The 9,129-nt window shown below is 36.8% G+C and overlaps 1 pseudogene; it reads left to right on the forward strand.

Moving 5' to 3' along the window:
- Positions 1–1,479: 1,479 nt before the first annotated feature.
- On the forward strand, positions 1,480–8,709 carry LOC121174574 (uncharacterized; annotated as a pseudogene).
- Positions 8,710–9,129: the final 420 nt, after the last annotated feature.

Genomic DNA, 9,129 nt, shown 5'->3' on the forward strand with positions numbered 1-9,129 from the left:
AATTGAAGGGACTAGACGTAGCCCAGATGGGATGAACTAGGATAAAAGCTTAGCGGATGAGAACTTTAAGAACCAAGACCAATTAAAATTTTGATTAGAGACTAAAAATGAAAACTTGAAATTTTGTCCAAATATCATAGGGTTTGTGATGAGTCTAGTGACACTTTTTCAAGGTGATGGTAGGTAGCATTTGACCATCATCTTGAACAGGGGTAGGACTAGAAATCGGCTCAAGGGAGGCAAGAAAAAAATGTAATTTCATAAATAAATTTTTAAATTTGTACATGCATAAAATATTCAAAAAAACTTTAATATTATATATATATATATATATATATATATATATATATATATATATATATATATCTAATATTTTTATGTGTGTGTGTGTGTGTGTGTGTTAGATTATTTTATCTTTGTTCTAAAATTAAAGTATAATCCTTTCTGATCCACTAACCAAAATTAGGTAACTAGTCACTAGTCACTCTCCACTTTCATTAGATAATTTTACCTTTCAACCATTTCTTAAATCTTAAATTTTTATTTTAACTTACATTAACTTTCCACTTCTTTTATATTATTAGTTTTTTTAATTCTATAATTTTTTATTAAATTTATTTAACTTCTATTTTTTCTTATTTAAAAAATTTAAAGAAACATAAAGTACCTCGTTTCCCCTAATATATATAATAAAGGTAACATAAAAGAAAAAAATTAGATAGATAAAATAATTTTGAATAATTATATCTCAAAATGAATAGTTCACTAAATTTATTTATTTTTATATCATATCAAATTATTTATCATACTTATATTTTCTTCTCCATTTTCTCTTCTTAATGCCAACTAACATAATAAATTTATGTATCATTTTTTAGAAATTACTTTGTTAAAATAAATTAAACAATTTTACAAAATCGAGAGTGAAGGAGATATAACATTTCTCAAATGTAAAATGAACCCTCTTAATCATTCACATTGCGGCGTGCACCATCTGTCACAACCGCGCCATTGACTCAACATGCACCCCTGAAACTGACAAGACGACACAGTGAGCACCACAGGTGATTCCGACAACCTTCTCTGGTGTGTTTAATAGGATTCCGACAATCTACCATCAACATTATTTTATTTTTTTTTCATTTTTATCATAAGTATAATATTTATGCAATTATTTCGAAATTCTCACTGATTGAACTGTTTATGTTTTAAACTAACAAATATTAGCCTATTGAATGGTTGTTTTTTTTTAATCTAAAAATAAGGGCATTGAAGGTGCAAATATTAGGTTTGCAGAAATCAACGAATTGTAAATAACACTGGTGTGGTGGTAGGAAAACGAAAAGCCATTGGATGTAAAAATATATATATATATATATATATATATATATATATATATATATATATATATATATATATATATAAGAATATTCCTTCATCCTTATATTTGGTTTCAGTTACATTTCTTAGTTCAACTGAATGCTTGTTGTTTCTGATGATAGTATTTTCTTTACAACTTTCCAGGACTTTCTTTTCTGTTCAAATATCGATGAGACCATGAAACACTTCCAAAAGAAATTAACAGAACTGGAAGTGGAAGCTGAACATCTTCTTTTAGCCCGACATCTAGTAATTTAAATTGATTGTGATTAGTGCTTTTACATAGACTTGGAAACTAAATAAGTAATCAAATTCATTGAAAAAGAGTAAATTCTAGCTTCTATTGCTACATTGAGGACAATAACTTGGTGCCTTAACTAGAAAGCACATGGTCAAATTTATAATTATTATTTGGTTCAGTTGTAACTTTTTTGCTTGGTTGGTATGAATTAGTATGTGTGTTAGAATGTATTGATGCAGTTAAATATTCTCTTGGGAACATGATAAGGCTGACTTTGAGACACCTTCCTCTCATCTAATATCTTATATCTCCACTTTTCCATTCCTTATAGCTTCTTCTTCCCAACATATTTCTTTTACACCTGTTTTTGTGGTGAAAGTGAAAATATCATGCTCATTACATAAGTGAATGAATATAACAAGAGTCTGTTATGCAGTTCTTCACATTGATGAAAGAGTTTTGCAGCATATTAATGAAGGAAAAATATAAATTAGTACCGTGAGATTTCTGTCATGCACAACTTAGTCTCTAAACTTTAAAAAGGTGTATTTCGATCCTTATGGTTCTCACATGTGCAAAACAGCCCCTGTTAATTTTCCTGTTAAGATTTGATAAACTCGATCACGTGATTAACATTTGACTAGTTTGTTTTCAAAATCACCCCTAATGAAAAATGTAAATTGGCATCTCGAAGTTTGAATCATGTACAACTTAATCTTAATCATATATGACTTTAAAATGGTGTATTTCTTCCTAGTCGCACATGATTCAAACTTTAGGGTGCTAATTTGTATTTTTAGGGGTAATTTTGGAAACAAATTAGTCACATCACATGCTATTCGTGTGACTGAATCTGTCAATTTTGATGGAAAAATCAATAGTTATTATGCACAAGTTGAAATCCTTAAGGGTTGAAATACACCTTTTTAAAGCTTAGGGACCAAGTCGCACATGACCCAAAATTTCCAAACCTTATGTTAATTTGAATTTTGCCCTTTTAATCGTACAATTTAAGTTTATAAACTTGAATGGACTAAATCTAAACTGATACAACAAATACTAGGGGTCTGCAAGAAGCAAGAGCCACAAGGCCCAAAAGGAAGAGTGGACCACCAACTTGAAGGATTACACGTAGGAATAGCTAGCAGAATCAAGAGTGCTAGAATAATAAGATTGTAGGTTGTTAGAAAGAATAATATTGTTAGGATAATTGTTGTTTGTCTTTATCCTTTCTGTTAGTGTTGTCTGGAGCTTGTCCCACAGCATTTGGTATTATATATATTGAGGAGGCAGAAATAAAAATCAGAAACTTCCTTTCCTTTTTACCTTCTGGAGGTTTTTCTTGGACCTAGAATTCCAAGGCTTAACATTGGTGCTTTCATTGATCAATGGCTGAAGCAACTCGCTCTAAGTCCACCATGGATCAACTTGAAGATGTCATTGCAAAACTCACCTCTTCCCATCTTTCCATGTCCACCAAAATTGACGATCTCATTCATCGCATGACCCAATTAGAAACAAACCAACACAACCAACACACCAGCTTCATCCGCTGCCACCCCTCATACTTCCACACCATCGGATTCTCAACATCGTTTGAAGCTCAAAGTTCCTCGCTTCGACAGCTCTGATCCGACTGGGTGGATATCACCCAGTTCTTTGAATATCATTATACCCCGGACCATGAACGTCTCACTATTGCCTCTTTTTACATGGATAGACCAGCCTTAGCTTGGTTCCAGTGGATGTCCAGGAATGCTTAGTTGACTTCTTGGTCTGCCTTGCTTCATGCCCTTAAAGCCCGGTTTGCCCCATCAACTTATGAGGACCCTACGGGACTATTATTCAAGCTCACTCAACGTGCTTCTGTCAATGAGTACTTGTCGGAGTTTGAGTCCCTCACAAATCGGATTATCGGCCTTCCTACGCCATTTTTGCTAAGTTGCTTCGTCTCCAGGCTCAGCCCGGAGATCCGTCGCGAGGTACAAGCTTTGCAACTGCTATCATTGATTCAGGCGGCTTCCTTAGCCCGCTTACAGGAGGAAAAATTTCTTGATACACGACGTCCTGACCGTTACAAACCTCCTCCGATCACAACAGGTTCACTAGGCCCACAACCACCACCACCTATTTCTCCAACACCCTTGCTTCCCAACCCACCAAACACCCTTCTCCTTCCATTCTATTCAAACGCCTTTCCCTTGACGAGCTTGCTCTGCGGCAGGAAAAAGGATTATGTTTCAATTGTGATTAAAAATTCACACGTGACCATAAGTGTTCTTCTAGATTGTTCTTGTTAGTCGTGGATGAGGATGAAGCCACTCTAGAAACTTCCCTTGCGACCCTGAACCCGGTTCCACTAGAACCAATTGAAGATCCGTCCTCGGCCCAAATCAACCTTCACTTTTCGATGATATCTTAATTTACAGTCGAACCTTCTCTGATCATTTGTTGCATTTGGAAAGTGCTTTTCAGGTTCTAATGCGTGGCCAATTTTCTCTCAAACTGCCTAAGTGCTCTTTTGCCCAGAATCAGATTAAATACCTTGGTCATTTGGTATCGAAGAAGGGAGTCGAACCGGTGCCAAAAAAAGTGAAGGCTATTCAACAATGGCCACAACCACGAACGATTCGAGCACTACGAGGATTTCTCAAATTGGTAGGATTTTATCGAAGGTTTATCAAGGGGTACGCAACCTTAGCAACTCCACTGACGAAGCTCCTAACTTGTGACCAACTCGTGTGGTCATCTGAAGCTGACCTTGCCTTCCAATCACTCAAAGATACCATAAGCAATACCCCTGTTCTGGTTTTACCAAACTTCAACATTCCTTTTGTTGTTGAGATAGAAGCTTCAGGTTCGAGAATGGGGGCGGTGTTATCTCAGGATGGTCACCCATCACTTTCATCAACAAGCAGTTCTGTCCTAAGTTACTGCATTCCTCGACCTATGTTTGAGAACTCGCCGCTATCACGACGGCCGTCAAGAGGTGGCGCCAGTGCTTGTTAGGCCACCACTTCATAATCTTAATGAACCACCATAGTCTCAAGGAACTTATGACACAAGTGATTCAAACCCCTGAACAACATTTGTATCTATCACAACTCTTAGGCTACGATTACACGATTCAGTACAGGACAAGCAAATCAAATGTGGTAGCAGACGCTCTGTCACGATCATTTGACAATTTGGTTGGCTCTCTATTTCTCCTATCCATGCCAAACTTCCTTTTCCTAACATAACTTAAAAATGAGTTGTCTTCTAGTGCAGATTTTGTCAACCTTCGTAATGTAATTCAAGTTGACCCAGCAGCTTATCCTGATTACTCTTTGACTCAAGATTTCATTATGCAGAAAGGTCGCATTTGGTTACCACCTGGGCTCCCTTTCATTGCGGCCTTATTAGCCGAATTCCATTAGTCCCCAACTGGAGGTCATATGAGAGTCTGTAAAACTTTGGCTCATTTGAAAGATAACTTCACTTGGAGCACCATTATGGAGGATACTCGAAAGTTCATTGCTAGCTGCTTGGATTGCCAGCATACCAAGTATGAAACTCAGAAACCAGTTGGATTGCTTTGTCCCTTGCCAGTCCCTAATCGACCCTGGGAGAATTTATCCATGGACTTCATCGTGGGACTTCCTGTTTATCGTGGTCACATAAGCATCCTCATAGTGGTAGACAGGTTCTCGAAGGGGCTTCATTTGGGTATGCTCCACACCCACCACACTGCGCATTCAGTCGCCCTTCTTTTTATGGAGATAGTTGGCAAACTTCATGGCATGCCCAGAAGTATTGTTTCTGATCGAGATCTATTGTTTATCAGTAAGTTTTGGCAGAAATTGTTTTCCTTAAGTGGAACCAAACTTAGGATGAGTTCAGCATATCATCCACAATCGGATGGCCAAACCGAAGTTGCTAATCGTATTGTTGAGCAATATTTACGTGCTTTTTTCCATAGAAGACCTTCGTCTTGGGGGCGTTTCCTATTATGGGCAGAATGGTCCTATAATACATCCTCTTATTCAGCTACATGCATATCTGCATTTGAAATTACTTTCGGCTAAAAGCCACCTAATTTTCCTCAGTATATAGCAGGTACTTCTAAAATCGAGGCAGTGGATGAAAAACTTGGTCAACGGAAAGCTGTGTTTGCCTTGTTACGAAGAAAGTTGTTGAATTCACAAGCTCGTATGAAACACATTGCAGACACTCATCGAAGGGAGCGCAAATTTCAAATTGGTGATTGGGTGATGGTGAAGTTGCGCCCTCATCGTCAAGTATTGGCCACTAGGTCATCATATTCAAAACTAGCTAAGCGTTTTTATGGGCCATTCCAAGTTGAGGATCGAATTGGGAATGTTGCTTATAAATTGAAGCTGTCAGAATAGTCTCGGATACATCTTGTGTTCCATTGTTCAATCCTTAAACCGTATTTTCATGCTTCTTCAGCTTCTCCTAGATCAGTAGAGTTGCCTCCTTCAGCAATGGAAAACCAACCTGTCATTACACCTTTGACCTTCCTTGCAACAAAATGGATTCCTTCTTCTTCTGGGCCAAAGCAAATGGTATTGGTTCAATGGTCGGGTTGCATCCTGATGAAACCTATTGGGAGGAGTGGTCTGAATTGAAAACAACATACAACCTTGAGGACAAGGTGTTGCTTGATGGGCTCGGAAATGATACAGCAAATACTGGGGGTCTGCAAGAAGCAAGAGCCACAAGGCCCAAAAGGAAGAGTGGACCACCAGCTTACTTGAAGGATTACGCGTAGGAATAGCTAGTAGAATCAAGAGTGCTAGAATAATAAGATTGTAGGTTGTTAGAAAGAATAATATTGTTATGATTCTGTTAGGATAATTGTTGTTTGTCTTTATCCTTTCTGTTAGTGTTGTCGGGAGCTTGCCCCCCAGCATTTGGTATTATATATAGGAATTACCTTTTCATTGAGGAGGCAGAAATAAAAATTAGAAACTTCCTTTCCTTCTTACCTTCTGGAGGTTTATCTTGTCCTCGAATTCCAAGGCTTAACATAAACCCTATGAAAACATCTACTTCTACTACAAAAAAACACCAATGTTTCTTAACATTTTAAAATGTGAATATGAACTCCTAAGTAAAGTAATCCATTTTCAAATCATTGTAATGTGTCACAAAACTAGTGTGTTGTGTGTTGTCACCTTTCTTGAAAGATAAGGTTTTTAGGGGGAGATAAGCTGGGGAAGGGGGGAGGAGAGGGACTAAACAAATTACTAAGAATGGCTCTCGTGCATTGTTGCACAAGACTCTTATCTTATGCCCTTCATCTCAAATTATATGTAACCTGGTGTACTTTTCTTATAACTATACTTTGTCCTTATCCCTCCCCCCCTCAGTTATATTTAGTATAGTGTCCATCCTACTATCCACTATCTTACTGCAGTGTTTTTGGGGTCTACTGCCCTGTGTTGCTATCTAGGATTAATAACTAATCAAACACGAACTCAATCAACTCCACATGCTACAAAAAACCAGCCGAAGTGCCAAATGACTTATGGCGTTCAGTTTGGATGCACAAAGTAACTAATTACTTAATCCCAAAGTAATTTCCATATTACTATGACATGTCCTTAACAGCAATCAATTCAATACCAATCAATGAAGAAATTGTTTGTGCATTATGCCAATAAAGCGTTTTTTTTTTCTACTGGATCTATTTAGTCTTTAATAGATTTTCTATGAAATTAAGTGGATATGCATTTGTTCCTTTTGGTAAAAATACAGCTGGTTGAGAATGATAGATTGAGAAATGGGAATGGGAATAGAGAAGCACTTACTGCATTAAGGAAGAGGGCTTGGACAACCAAGAGCAGTGTTGCATCTCCATTTGAATCAGCTCAAGACTTTTGGTGCAAGAGGTTTGCACCACCTGTCGCAAACATGACTCTTCTGAGCAGATGTGAATGATGTTTCCAGGAATTGATCTGTTTGCCAGAATTCCATTTCATGCGGCTCATACTATATTGGAAACAGGTGCTTTCATTGCTGCCCATCCGAACCTTTGACCATTAAAAAAAATACTAATGAAAAAAAAGCAAGAAAATGTATTTAGATGTTTACCCATGTTGGTTATTTTTTTTTTCAAGTGCTGGGGCATAATTCTTGCTTAGTTATTGCTTATGGCTTCTGTATTTGTGGGGGCATTCTATGGTTAGTAATGTTTGGGTATAACCCGTAAATCCTACTACTATATTTTCTTCAGTGCAATGGGAATACATGTGAAATAAATCTTTTCCCCCTTGTTATATGTTTTTCATATTATAGTGGATCTAATGAGAAGTTTCGGGTCTGGGTTATCAACAATTTTGTTATTTGATGTGAGAAACGATGCGATGCAATCATGTCTCACTGGTGCTTTTGACCGTTTCTCTTTTCTTGTTCATAAATCTTTTCAAGATGTTTAAATTGCCCGTCATACTATTTATTTGTTCTACCTGATTGTGGCAGGCAATTTCTTTATGTGATTGCAAACCCTGCTACACTGAAATGAATGTAATTTTACCTAAATGTGGCCTTATCTAGAACTAAATCTGAATTGTTGAAATAGGAACTTTCTGATGATTTTTATAATTTATTTTTAATCCTGGAACAAAGAATATGTACATTGTTATTATTATTATTATTTTTATTGGGACAGTCCTCTGTTTGAATATAGCTATGCTATGAGTTCTTATTGAAAAACTAATTTCTGATAACAATTAGTTGATATCTCCTTTTTACTGACCATGTAATTATGTACAGATCAAACACAGCTTGACTTTGAGGCAAAGAGACTACAGAGCGTTGTGAAGGAAAAATCTTACCTTATATCAGAGGCAGGTGTTCTTGCAGACAAGATAAGTCCTGGAGTGCTCAAATCACTTGTAACCTTAAATGACAAGCCAAACTAAGATGCTTTGAGCTGACTTGACTATTTAGTGAGAAACCTTGGGGTGGCAGTATCAACTGGGTGTACAATGGCAGTGTTTTGGGGAAGAGTCTTTCTTGAGGCATTTAGGCTATGAGGCTTATCTAGTCTGTTGCTGTGATTGAGTAAAAAAGTTTCCCAAGTTTATACTATGGCTGCTACATTCAATCCTAGAAATGGAACAATTGTTACACATTCAGAGTATGTTTGGTTTTAACTTATTTTAGAGAAATAATCACTTATTTTTACAAACTCTGAGAGATTTTTTTTTTCTTTTTCAAAAATAAGCTATACCAAACTTGGGCCTTATTCTTTAAATGTTATGTGGGCCTTACATTTCCTCTAAACTTACTGAGCCGAATGTACTGTCTTTATTATCTAATGGCATTAAGCCCAACCTCTCCTCCAACCTTCCAACCAAGTAATGAATTTAGAACCAATGGATAATGATGTTCATGCATGGGGGCTTGTGTAGTTATTGCTTGATTTGTGCAATAGTAGTGGTGGTAGTTGGAGTGTGGGAGGACTAACAGGAATTGGGTCAAGCAGAAGGGACTAATTT

This window comes from Glycine max, chromosome 3 (assembly GCF_000004515.6).
Source record: "Glycine max cultivar Williams 82 chromosome 3, Glycine_max_v4.0, whole genome shotgun sequence".
NCBI lineage: Eukaryota > Viridiplantae > Streptophyta > Magnoliopsida > Fabales > Fabaceae > Glycine > Glycine max.